Here is a 14,195-nt window from a genome sequence, read left to right as displayed (position 1 = left end):
CTCCATATCCTTGCCAGCATTTGTTGGTGATTTCTTTATGAAAACCATTCTTACCTGGGTGAGGTGAAACCTCATTATGGTTTTGATTTGCATTTTTCTGATGGCTGGGGATCTTGAGCATTTTCTCAAGTGTCTGTTGGCCATTTGAATTTCCTCTCTTGAAAAATGCCTGTTCAAGTTATTTTCCCATTCCTTAACTAGGTTGTTTGTTTTATTGTTGTTGAAGTTCTTGAGCTGTTTATAGATTCTGAATGTTAAGCCTTTATCAGTTGACTAGTTTGCAAATATTTTCTCCCATTTTTTGATTATCTCTTCAGTTTTCTGAGTGTTTCTTCTGCAGTGCAGCAGCTTCTCAGCTTGATGGAATCCCATTTGTCAATTAAAGGTGTCCTGTGTGTGTGTGTGTGTATACATATATACATATATGTATACATGCATATATATGTATGTATATATGTATATATACTAATATATATGTATAATATATATACTAATATATAAATACATATACATATATACATATATATACTAATACCATTGTGTACTTTTTAATGGAAGTAAAATTTCTTTGGGTGGTTAGAAATGAAACACATGCACTAAGTTTTCTTCTACTTTATTATTTTATACAAATTTGTTATTTCTATGTCTGATCTCTGTCCTTAAGATTAGAGGCTCTCCTCAAGTGTCTGGGGATCCTTGAGTATCTATAACCATTAAGACTGAGTCATTCAATGTCTGATTAGGATCTCATGGTGTTGCCAGTTGGGGTTCTTCTCTGTTGGGTGATCTGTCCTTGCTACTGGGTGAATGACCTACTGACTATTAGTATTTTTCAGATTTTTTCTCTTAGTCTGTTACATTTCCCAGAGAATTATCTAATATTCTACCAGGAGGATTTAAAACTGGCTGCTAGTATTTTTAGAATTAAGGGAGGCAATCAGGAGATCTCATAATTCACTGTGCAGTACATTAAAATTAATGAGCCCTCCCCAGTGTTCCATGCTCTCTGATCCACTTTCTCTTTGACTTATCATCTATAGAAAGTAAATCTCAGTCTTCGGCAGAAGACCAAGAGACTTAACTGCAGTGTGTTTAAGGACCTGGTTATCCACTTGTAGATGTTTATCAATATTGGTTTTACCTCAGTTTATCTTCAGGTTCATGGGAGCCTGGTACTGTCAATACTGGAGGACTTTTGAGTTTTGCAATGGAGTTCAATTGACATCTTGTTGCTGGACTTTCTCTAAGGTTGTCTAGGGATTCACTTTCTTCAGGTTAACTTTCTATTTGTCTTTTTATTTTTGAGATCTCAAATTTGTGTTACTATTGTGTTCTGTTACATGCCACTGGCATTTATGGTTTACTGTCTTACAGCACATTTACTCTTCTTTTAGGAGTGTGTCATGAAGAGCCAGAACAGTATATGTTTTTTTCTGTACAATTTAGATTTGAAATATACAATATCTGATATAGTCTCTGAAGATTTGACATTATTTATAAGTATTATTCTAGGCATGGAAATCACAACTTCTGAATATTTTGTAATATTTAAACAGTAAAATAAGTTTCTAAAGGTGATAAAAATGAATCATGAACCCCTTTTGTAAAAAATAATCTACAACTATTTTTATGTGCTTCACACATCTAATAACTGTGAAGGGATTACATTATTCTCAGTAGATTAATTCCATACTTCTTATTAATCATTCTAACTTTTATAATGCTGGAAGTGCCAAAAAATCTCAGTGCAGCTGCATGTTCATGATCCAAAACATTCTTTCCAGTATGACTTGATTATCCTCATCAGCTTTGTTAACAACCTTCATATGTGAGGTGAGAAAGTAAAGAAATCAATCTTGCCACCAACAAGAGTAGATGTGGAATGTGAAGTTGGATTTGAAACAGTTCACTAGTGGTAGAAGAATTAGTTGGATAGCGTTCCTCATTCTATAGCAGAAACACTAACAAGCATGAAAAAAAAGCTTTTAAAATATGACTTTTTATTTTCAGGAGTTTTATTATGTATTTAATGTTTCAAACAATAAATAAATATTGAATCATAGAAGTAGATATCATAAATATTAAAACCAAGGCAAAGAAGAGGATGACAAAATCTGTATTTAGTTATGTCAGTATGGGTGCAAATCAATATGCTAGTTCAGAAGAGTAAACAACATGTGAGTGGGATAGAAGAACTGTCTCCAGGGCCAGCATGGTGGCATCGTGGGTAAAACCACCCATCTGTGATGCTGGCATCCTGTATGGGCACCGGTTTGAGATCCAGCTGCTCTACTTACTATCTCGCTCTCTGCTAAAGTGCCTAGGCAAGCACAAGAGGATGGTCCAAGTGCTTGGGGCCCTGCATCCATGTGGGAGACCTGGAGGAAGCTCCAGGCTCTTGGTTTTAGCCTGACCCAGCTTTGGCCAAAGCAATCATTTGAGGAGTGAATCAGTGCATGGAAAATCTCTCTTTTTCTGTCTTTTGCTCTTTATGTCTTTTGCTCTGCCTTTCAGATAAATAAATACATCTTTTATTTTTTTAAAGAACTGTCTCTTATCATAAGATACAACTCTTAGGTTTACATAATTTCTGTATGAGTTAAAATAATCCATAACACTGAATGTTTCTATAAGCAACTTCTACATGGCAAAAGATTTGGGGAAGAGGGCTGGCACTTGATGCAGTGAGTTAAGCCACTACCTGCAGTGCCAGCATCCTGTATGGGCACTGATTCAAGTCTTGATTGCCCCACTTTTGTTACAGCTCCTTACTACAGTGCTGGGAAAAATACAGGATGATGGCCCAAGTCCCTGGGCTTCTGATACTCATGTGGGAGACCTGAATGATGCTCCTGGCTTCTGGTTTCAGCCTGGAACATTCTTGGCTGTAATGGCCATTTGGCGAGTGAAACCAGTGGATGGAAGATTTCTCTCTCTCTCTCTCTCTGCCTCTCCCTCTCTTTTTGTTACTCTGCCTTTCAAATAAATAAATAATACCTCAAAAGAATTGAAGAAGGTAATAGAGTTCTCTGAAGGCTAATGAGCCATATTCAAGTTAATGGGATATGGACTCAGGTATTAAAAAATGAGATAAAATATGAAGTTAAAAGAATACCAATTTTCCAAATAGCCTTCTTCAAAATGAGCAGTTTATTACAAGTTCTTTTAAAAAATTTTACATGAGCTCTTCTTTTACCAAGAGCTTGCCTGTTTTTCTGCCACTTGTCCCAATGTAAAGAGAACTATACCTTATTTTTCCCATAGCATAGAATAGAAATCAAGAAAAATTGTGGGCAATATGTAAATGTTTTGAGGTGTTTTGAAATTAAATTAGAATGAGTGGAACATATTTCATGCCCTCTTAAATTAGCATATAAATATATATTCTATAAGATACATTATTAAAAAGTGAAAGATACATTTAATTATACCTTACTATGAATTTTTCTTTTTTTAAATATTTATTTATTTATTTGAAAGTCAGAATTACACAGAGAGAGGAGAGACAGAGAGAGAGAGAGAGAGAGAGAGAGAGAGGTCTTCCATCCAATGGTTCACTCCTCAGTTGGCCGCAACGGCCAGAGCTGTGCTGATCCAAAGCCAGGAGCCACTAGCTTCTTCTGGGTCACCCACGTGGGTGAAGTGGACCAAGCATTTGGGCCATCTTCTACTGCTTTCCCAGGCCATAGCAGAGGGCTGGATTTGAAGTGGAGCAGTCAGGTCTCAAACTGGTGCCCATATGGGATGCCAGCGATTCAGGCCAGGGCGTTAACCCACTGCACCACAGCGCAGGCCCCCTTTACTATGAATTTTAAAGCCAAGAGAGATAGCTAAGTACACAACTTAAAAACATATTTTGAAAATGATTAAAGTGCAATACAGAGTCAATTTTAATATAAGAAAAATATTCCAATTAAATATAAGTGGAATAGTTTTATCATGCCCACTCATGACTCAGCTTTAAGAAACAGCAAATGCACAATAGTAAATCAATCACCAAAGTTGGTCAAATTGTTCAATTTCATTTAATCTAACATGGTGAAATTGCACAATGTTGACCACGATTGAAACAGTTAAATATCTGTCATTCATTCATCCATTTATTCATCCTTCTTCCAAATAACTAATGAGTGTTTTTTTTTTTTTTTTTTTTTAAATCAGGTTCAGGACATTCAAGAGGAGAGCATCTTGGTCATTCCTTTTCAGGAACCACTACTTATGGGGCAGACACATCCAAGAGAATGAAACAATAGAGCTGCCATATGACCAGCAATTATATAGATGGGATGTCAAGTGTTGTGAGGATGATAGAGGAAATTTTCAAAATAACTGAATTTTGATTTCAATATATCTTTGACTAAATTCTAAATGATAAACTAGTGAAGGGAAGTATTTCCTGTAGGGAAAAAAATATACAAGGGCACAGATCATGAAAGGGCATGGATTGTTTTGGAAACTGCAGTCTAAAGCATTGCAGATTTTCAGCAAGTGGTAGGAGATGAGATAAAACAAAGGCATTTGGAGAATCTTACGTTTGCTAAACCAAGAAGTTAGTACCTCAATAAAGATATTGGGGAGTCATAGAGATTTTAAGGGGGAGATAGACATGGCTGAATTTACCTTTGAAAGAATACTCTGAAACTTGAATGGTGAACTTGAAAAGGTTGAACATATAGGCAGAGAGAAGTCATCAATAGTTGTAGTAAGGCTAAAAAGAATATCTTTGAAAATACTCAACAGTTAGAGCTATCAGGTCTTTATCTATCATAAATTCCATTCAGAGGTAGGGGAGAAAGAAACAAGAGTGATAGCTATGTTTCTAGTTCGGTCAAATGGATGTCCTATCTATTATAGAAACAACAGGAAAAGCAGAAGCAGAGGCAAGGCAGTGTATTTGTGTAGAGTATATTGGCTACAATAGCAATGAATAGTAAAATAGCTTGCTTAAACACAAACATGAGGAGAGATTTTGGGAAAATAGTTTATCACTTTAAAATAAATGTGCTTTTCTTTTTAAAAAAAATCCTTGAAATGTGTTACTAATAACACTTGATATGTGCATATCTGTATATCTACTTCCCTCCATTGCTGGAATGGGGCATTATTTAAGTTGCTTTCTCTGGAATGTTGCCTTTGGCAAACAGCCTGAAGAAGTATATAGACTTAGGAAAGTTTTTGCAGATGGAAATTCTGCTCTCTCTATTTTATTACCATTAATATTTTTCTTTTTTCTTGACCACAAAAAGGAAGATTTCAATTAGAGGGTGCCCTTAGGTTTAAGCTTTGCTTATAATAACTTGATTTATTTAGTTATTGCTGGACTAACAGATGTGCCTAAAAACCAGCTTATGCATCCTAATGCAATGTTGTTGACCTCTATTATTTTTTACATTTTGGACCATGGGCCAGACAAATGGTGAACAGACAGTCCAGTCTAGAAAGGCATAATTGCCAACTCTGACTTCAGCGGGGGTGGAAAATCTCCTCAGAGGAAAATGGGAATTTAGCCTCAAGATAGTAGTTTCCATGTGTGAGTGGGTTTTGAACTCTCCCAAGGAAAAGGAAAAAAAGAAAGGAACAGTAGAAAAAAATCTGCATTTATAGATCACCTACAGGATTTAGGATGATGCTTATTTTTAGGTAATCTTTTCAAAATAGTTATTTCTTGTTTATGTATATTTGTACTTGGAAAAAAATTCAAAAAATTTTCACAGACTTTAGAGTTTCTAATCAATATTTTACGTTAATTGAGCTGACAGATTTGATTACTCCAAGTGGTCTGTCTAATTTTTTATTTCACTTTGACATAAGACTTGGCATGGATCTGCTTCAACCCATGCACATTTATTGCTGCACTTCGAAGATATAAATCTGGTTTACATCTATGGAAAATGTAGTGTAGAATTGAAGACATGTCCAATTATCTGGGCAATTTGTTTTATGAACTTATACCAAATTAAATAGGAAGCATCGCCAGTGTTTGTTCTTCCTCTGTGGGCTGCAAATCAGCTGGAAAAATCTTCTTGAACAGGGGCATTGAAAGTTCTGGCTTTTCAGACTGTTTCCTGAATGGGTTTTGATTAAAACAGGATCTGAAAGTCTGATTGATAGTCTCTGTTTCAATTCTTAATGTAACAAATGCATTCAAAATGTTGACTTCTACGAAAGGTAGAACAGCTGAGCTGGATGGCACTGCCTTGAGCATTTCTTCATATTAGAGGAAATGATTTGGCTAAGGAATATTTAGAGCTAGTTTTCTCAGGAAACAGTTAATGAAAGGGATTTTATCTCTCATCTATAAAAATGAAATAAAAATTCAGCTGAGGATGTGCAGTCAATTTTTAGTACTGGATGTATATATACCCTTTTGGACTTTGACAAATATAGTGAATTCTGTTATTAGTCATAAATTATGTAGGTGAATTGTCAAACATTCAAGTGCTGGGGCCATCATTGTGGTACAGTGGAGTAAGCTGCCACCTGTGATGCCAGCATCCCATATTGGTGCCAGTTCCAGTCCCTGCTGCTATGCTTTATTCCAGTTCCCTGCTAATGTTCCTGGGAAAGCAACAGAAATTGACTCAAGTGCTTGGTCCCCTGCACCCATGTGGGAGTCCTGGAAGAAATTCCTAGTTCCTGGCTTTGGCCTGGTCCAGCTCCTGCCATTGCCCCCATTTGGGGGATGAATGGGCATTTGGAAGATCTCTCTCTCTTTCTCACTCTTTCTCCCTCTCTCTGTAACTCAGGCTTTCAAACAAATAAGTAAATCTAAAAAAACCCAAGAAACAAACAAACAAACAAAAAAAAAACATGAATACTATCTTAGGAATTTAAGCCTGTGACAGTACTAGGGATATTGGAAGCTCTGTCATCTATCTTTTGCGATTCTATTCCACATTTGGAAGGAGACTGATGAATTGAAAAGAAAAATAGAGAAAGAATCAGTGGGATGATCTTAAGCTCATGAAAATTTGGAAAATTTCTGATGTAGAAGTAACAGCTAACTTTTAAAGACTCAAATACAAGTTAATTTGCAGTCAATGCTTGGAATTTTTTTTCCCTTTGTGAAGTAAGATTGATTCGTTTAAAAACATTTATATAGCAACTTTTTTTTATTCCACGGGTAGAGTTATAGACAGTGAAAGAGAGAGACAGTTGGTTCTGTTCGTTCACTCCCCAAATGGCCTCCACGGCTGGCACTCTGCTAATTCAAAGCCAGGAGCCAGGTGCCTCTTCCTGGTCTCCCATGTGGGTGCAAGGACCCAAGCACTTGGACCATCCTCCACTGCCCTCCCAGGCCACAGCAGAGAGCTGCAATGGAAGAGGAGCAACCAGGACTGGAACCTGGTGCTCATATGAGATTCTGGCACTGCAGGCGGAGGATTAATCAAGTTAGCCACGGTGCTGGCCCGCAACTTTTTTATATGAAAATGTTTCTCTAGGTTTCTAGGAATATTATGCTTTTTAAAAATCTTGTTCTGATCATTTCATCAGCTTTGCTTTGTCACCTGTACATTATTTTCTTGGTTGGGTCTACATCTCTTTCATTGTGTTGCTTTCTTTTTTGTGTGTGATATGATTCACAATTGTGTATGTTTGTATCAATATTGCTTATTAGAATTTCTGCTGCACTCATTTGCACAGCCTGCTTGGCAGAAGTGTAGAGAGCTTATGCTAAGGCTTATTTGCTATTCTGTGTTCAATTATATTTAAGGAGACGTGTATTTCCTTAGAGACTCTTTCCCTGGGATGTCTTCCATGCTCAGACTCCACTATTCTCAGGACTGGATGAACACAGTGCAGCCTGGCGTCTTCAGTATGATGTTCTACTTTGTATTCCCATGTTTCAATCTCTCCTGCTCATTCTCATTATCATTTCACCTCTCAGAGAGTCTGTGTGGTTTTTGATCCATGAAGGGCTTCTCTTTTTATTTTTGTAATACTTACGTTCATTCATTCAGAGGGTTGTTTTTGTAGTCTGCAGGGATTTGCTATTGCTCAGGCTGATGAAATCAATATTTTCAGTCTTAGTTTGAGTGGGCTTACCCAGGAATTGTTGCTGCTTTCTAAGTACATATTCAACTTGACAACTCACCCTGGATGTTATACTTATTGAAGATGGTGACAGGCTTGTCCATCTAAAGACTGACCAGAAAAGAATATAATTATTTCTATTACTTTTAACTACAGCAATTAAAAAATCTCAAGGATTTATGCATCAAAAGTACTAGGCTAATCCTCCGCCTGCGGCGCCGGTACCCCGGATTCTGTCTCGGTTGCTCCTCTTCCAGGCCAGCTCTCTGCTGTGGCCTGGAAGCGCAGTGGAGGATGGCCCAGGTCCTTGGGCCCTGCACCTGCATGGGAGACCAGGAGGAAGCACCTGGCTCCTGGCTTCGGATCAGTGCAGAACACCGGCTGCAACGCACTGGCTGTAGTAGCCACTTGTGGGGGTGAACCAATGGAAAAGGAAGACCTTTCTCTCTGTCTCTCTCTGTCTAACTCTGCCTGTCAAAAAAAGTAAATAATTGAAAAAACACACTGTTATATTTATTTCCTTTAGTTTGTAGTTATTCAGGTCTTAAACATAATCACTTTTATTTATATATTTTATTTAAGTTATACAAATTTTGTATATTTCCTTTATACCATTTTAGGAACATAGAGGCACTTTCCCATGTAACCTCCCTCCCATTCCCTTTCTATACCTTTGTCCCCCTCCCTATTGGATTCCCACTCTTAATTTTTACAATTATCTTTTTCTAGTACATTCAATGATTGTATAGTTAACCCTACTCTAAGTAAAAGAGTTTACCAAATAATATGAAGAGAAAACAAAATAAAACAAAAAAAAGGCTGTTCCCCAATGAAAGAGACAAGGGCTATAAACAATCATTGCTTCTCACAATGTCTGTTTTACTTCAATATATTCTATTACAGGAACCTTATTAGTTACTTCAGATCATGAAGAAAATATGATATCTGAATTTTGATACTTGCTTATTTCACTAAGAATAATTGCTTTGATTTGTGATCATCTTGTTGTGAAAAACAGGATTTCATTTTTTTACAGATTAGTAGCCTTCCATAGTGTATTGATCCCATAGTTTCTTTATTCAGTCAATAGTGGATGGGCATCTGGGTTGATTGCATATCTTAGCTATTATGAATTGTGCTGCAATGAACACGGGGTTACAGATAAATCTTTCATGTACTGTTTTCTTTTGGTTTGGGTAAATTCCAAGGAAAGGTATAGCTGGATCATATGGTAGGTTTATATTCAGATTTCTGAGGTATCTCTGGACTTTCTTCCACAGTGGCTGCACCAGTTTAAATTCCCACCAACAGTACCAGGGTACTTTTCTCACCATATCCTTGTCAGCATTTGCATTTTATTGATTTCTATGTGTTAGCCATTCTAACTGCAGTGAAGTGAAACCTCACTGTAGATTTGATTTGCATTTTCCTGATGGCTAGGGATCTTGAGCATTTTCTCAAGTGTCTGTTGGCCATTTGAATTTCCTCTCTTGAAAAATGCCTGTTCAAGTTATTTTCCCATTCCTTAACTAGGTTGTTTGTTTTATTGTTGTTGAAGTTCTTGAGCTGTTTATAGATTCTGGATGTTAAGCCTTTATCAGTTGACTAGTTTGCAAATATTTTCTCCCATTATTTGGCTGTCTCTTCACTTTGGTGAGTGTTTCTCTTGCAGTGCAGAAGCTTCTCAGCTTGATGTGATCCCATTTGCCAATTTTGTCTTTGACTGTCTGTGCTTCTGGGGTCTTTTCCTAGAAGCCTTTTCTTATGCCAATGCCTTGTATAGTTTCCCCAATGTTCTATAGTAAATTGAGGGTATTGGGTCATAGATTTAGTCGTTGATCCATTTGAGTGGATTTTTGTGTAAGGTGTAATGTGGGATCTTGTTTAATACTTTTGCATGCTGGCTTCCAGTTTACTAAGAATTGTTTTCCAAAGAAACTATTCTAGCTCAAAGGTTTGATTTTAGCTCTTTTGTCAAAGATAATTTAGTTGTAGATACCTGGATTGATTTCTGGTGTTTCTATTCTGTTCCATTGGTCTACAAGTCTGTTTCTGTTCCAATACCAGGCTTATAACTGCCCTGTAGTGTGTCTTGAAATCAGGCATTGTGATGCCTCTGACTTTGTTTTTGTTGTATAATATTGCTTTAGCTATATGAATTTTATCATCATTTTTTCAATATCTACAAAGAGAATCATTGGTATTTTGATTGGAATTACATTAAATCTGTAATTGGTAGTATGGACATTTTGATAATGTTGATTCTTCTAATCCATGGGCATGGAAGCTTTTCCCATTTTTTAATTTCTTCTTCTATTTCTTTCTTTAGTGTTGTGTAATTTTCATTGAAAAGGTCTTTGACATCCTTGGTTAAATTTATTCCAACATATTTTGTTCTTTTTGGAGCTATTGTGAATGGGACTGATCTTAAAAGTTCTTCCTCAGCCATGACCTTGTCTGTGTACAGCAATGGTAAAAGCTATTAATTTTTCCGTGTTCATTTTATATCCTGCCACTTTACCAAACTCTTTCATGAGTTCCAACAGTCTCTCATTGGACTTTTTTGGATCCCCTATATAAAGGATCATGTCATCTGCAAATAGGGGTAGTTTGATTTCCTTCTTTCTAATTTGAATCCCTTTGAATTCTGCTTCATACCTAATGGTACTGGCTAAAACTTCCAGGACTATATTAAATAGCAATTGTGAGAGTGGGCATACTTGTCTGATTCCAGATCTTAGGGGGAATTCTTGCAAACTTTCTTAAATCAGTAAGGTTCTGGCTGTGGGTTTGTCATAAATTGCCTTCACTGTGTTGAGGAATGCTCCTCTATACCCAATTTACTTAAGGTTTTCATCAGGAAAGATGTTGTTTTTTATGAAATGGTTTCTTTACATCTATTGAGATAACCATATAGTTTTTGTTCTTCAATTTGTTAATGTGATATATCCCATTTGTGTGGTCCTGCCGCACCAGTTGAATGGAACCTGAAGGAGGGAGTGGGAATGAAAAGAGGGACAAGCACGCAGAGAATGGAGCCAAGACAACAAGGCTGATCAAGGCTCATTTATTCCAGTGTCTCAGAGATATTTATGCATAAACAGTTGCAGCTCAAGGCAACTCAGAAATTAACAACATACACAAGCAACTTATTGGGCTTTCTACAACACAGTCACAACATAGTTAATTTTAGCAGAGTGTTCTTGTTTGATCATTCTCCTTCAACATGGGAGTATGGAACTTTTTCCCCAGGAATTCCACAAGCCAAGACTGACCTTGATTTCTCTATGATTTGTCTATGGGCTGCCTACACCCATTGATTGATTTGCAAGTGTTAAACCATCGCTGCATACCAGGGATAAATCCCACTTGCTCTAGGTGAATGATCTTTCTGATGAGTTGTTGGATTTGATTAGCTAATATTTTGTGGAGGATCTTTGCAACTATGTTACTCAGGTATATTGTTCTATAATCCTCTTTCTCTGTCATATCTTTTTCTGGCTTAGGAATTAAGGTGATGCAGGCTTCACAGAAAGAGGTTGGAAGTATTACTTCCATTTCAATGTTTTGAATAGCTTGAGGAGAATTGCAGTTACTGCTTCTTTAAATGTCTGGTAGAATTCAGCAGTGAAACCATCCATTCCTGTGCTTTTCTTTATTGGAAGTTTCTTTATTATTGTTTCAATTTCCATTTGGTTTTTGGTCTGTTAAAGTTTTCCACATCTCACATCTTCCTGACTCAATTGTGGTAGATTGTATGTGTCTAGGAATCTTCACTTTTAGGTTTCCCAATTTGTTGGCATGCAGTTCTTTGTAGTAATTCTTGATGATTCTTTTTATTTATCTGGTCTCTGTTGTTACATTTCCTTTTTGATCTCTGATTTTATTTATTTGGGTTATCTCCCTTTATTATTATTATTTTTTTTTTAATTTTTTTGACAGGCAGAGTAGACTGTGAGAGAGACAGAGAGAAAGGTCTTCCTTTGCCGTTGGTTCACCCTTCAATGGACGCCACAGCTGGTGCACTGCGGCCGGCGCATCACGCTGATCCGAAGCCAGGAGCCTGGTGCTTCCTCCTGGTCTCTTATATGGGTGCAGGGCCCAAGCACTTGGGCCATCCTCCATTGCACTCCCGGGCCATAGCAGAGAGCTGGCCTGGAAGAGGGGCAACCGGGACAGAATCCGGTGCCATGACTGGGACTAGAACCTGGTGTGCCGGCGCCACAGGTGGAGGATTAGCCTCTTAAGCCACAGCGCCAGCCTTATCTCCCTTTTTTTTAGTTAGTTGCACCAATGGTGTCTGAATTTTGATTATTTTTTCAAAAAACCATCTCTTCATTTCAATGTTTGTATTTGTTTCAGTTTTGTTTATTTCTTCTCTAATTTATTTTTTTTTGACAGGCAGAGTAGACAGTGAGAGAGAGAGACAGAGAGAGAAAGGTCTTCCTTTGCCGTTGGTTCACCCTCCAGTGGCCGCCGTGGCCGGCGTGCTGCGGCCGGCGCACTGTGCTTATCTGATGGCAGGAACCAGGTGCTTCTCCTGGTCTCCCATGGGGTGCAGGGCCCAAGTACTTGGGCCATCCTCCACTGCACTCCCTGGCCACAGCAGAGAGCTGGCCTGGAAGAGGGGCAACCGGGACAGAATCCGGTGCCATGACTGGGACTAGAACCCGGTGTGCCAGCGCCGCAAGGCGGAGGATTAGCCTACTGAGCCACTGCGCTGGCTTCTTCTCTAATTTTAATTATTCCTTTCCTCCTACTAATTTGGGGTTTGGGTTGTTGTTTTTCTAGGTCCTTGAGATGCAGTGATAGCATTTATTTGATACCTATCCAATTTTTTTCATGTAGGCATTGACTGCTATAAACTTCCCTCTTTATAGTGCTTTTGCTGTATCCCATAAGTTATGATATGTATTGTTGTCTTCATTTGTTTCCAGAAATTTTTTGATCTCTCTTTTGATTTCTTCTGTGAATCACTGTTCATCCAAGAGCATTTTGTTCAGTCTCCATGTGTTTACATATGATCTAGAGATTCTTGATTTTTTTATTTGCAGGTTTATTCCCTTGTAGTCAGAGAAGCTGCATGGTATTATTCTGATTTTTTTGAATTTTCTGAGACTTGCTTTATGGCCTAGCATGTGGTCTACTTAGCAAATGTTCCATGTATTTATGAGAAGAATGCATATTCTGCCGCTGTGGGATGAAAGGTTCTGTAGATATCCATTAGGTCCATTCAGTGTCGATTTACTTGTTTCCTTGCTGATTTTCTGTCTGGTTGATCTGTCCATTGCTGAAAGTGGGGTATTGAAGTCCCTTGTATTGGCACCATATATCCATTAACACTTCTTTTAAATAGCCAGGCATCCTGTAATTAGTTGCATGTACATTTATTATAGTCACAACTTCCAGTTTAATTGATCTCATCCTTTAATCTTTCCATAGTGCCCTTCTTTGTCTCTTTAAAAAGTTTTTGTGTTAAACTCTATTTTGTCTGATATTAGGATGGCAAGACCAGCTCTTTTTTTTTTAACTTTTATTTAATGAATATAAATTTCCAAAGTACGACTTATGGATTACAATGGCTTCCCCCCCATACCGTCACTCCCACCCACAACCCTCCCCTTTCCCACTCCCTCTCCCCTTCCATTCACATCAAGATTCATTTTCGATTATCTTAATATACAGAAGATCAGCTTAGCATACATTAAGTAAGGATTTCAACAGTTTGCTCCCACACAGAAACATAAAGTGAAAAATAATAGATGATTTTTTTTAATGATGATGAAATCAGATCAGACCTATTGTCATGTTTAATCCCAGTGAGAGTCAAGTTGGGAATTGATAATTTCTTTTTTTTTTTTTTTTACAGAAGATCAGTTTAGTATGCATTAAGTAAAGATTTCAACAGTTTGCACCCCCATAGAAACACAAAGTGAAATATATTGTTTGAGTACTCGTTATAGCATTAAATCTCAATGCACAGCACATTAAGGACAGAGATCCTACATGAGGAGTAAGTGCACAGTGACTCCTGTTGTTGACTTTACCAACTGACACTCTTGTCTATGGCATCAGTAATCTCCCTATGCTCCAGTCATGAGTTTCCAAGGCTATGGAAGCCCTCTGAGTTCTCCGACTCTTATCTTGTTTAGACGAGGTCA

General features: G+C 37.6%; 1 long non-coding RNA gene across 3 annotated transcripts in view; it reads left to right on the top strand.

Annotated features, from left to right (window-relative positions):
* The window catches only part of LOC138843685 (uncharacterized), a 132,090-nt gene that overhangs the window by 58,587 nt on the left and 59,308 nt on the right, over positions 1-14,195 (top strand). The window contains exon 4 of one of the 3 annotated variants that reach the window (XR_011378617.1): positions 4,162-6,807. The exons of 1 other annotated variant lie outside the window; for it this stretch is intronic. This is a non-coding gene — a long non-coding RNA (uncharacterized lncRNA). Of the gene's footprint in view, positions 1-4,161; positions 6,808-14,195 lie in introns of those variants that run through there. One more of the 3 variants, XR_011378615.1, reaches the window with a different exon arrangement.

Source organism: Oryctolagus cuniculus, chromosome 9 (assembly GCF_964237555.1).
Source record: "Oryctolagus cuniculus chromosome 9, mOryCun1.1, whole genome shotgun sequence".
Taxonomy (NCBI): domain Eukaryota; kingdom Metazoa; phylum Chordata; class Mammalia; order Lagomorpha; family Leporidae; genus Oryctolagus; species Oryctolagus cuniculus.
The sequence above is the reverse complement of the archived record's forward strand: the minus strand, read 5'-3'. Positions and strand labels throughout refer to the sequence as shown.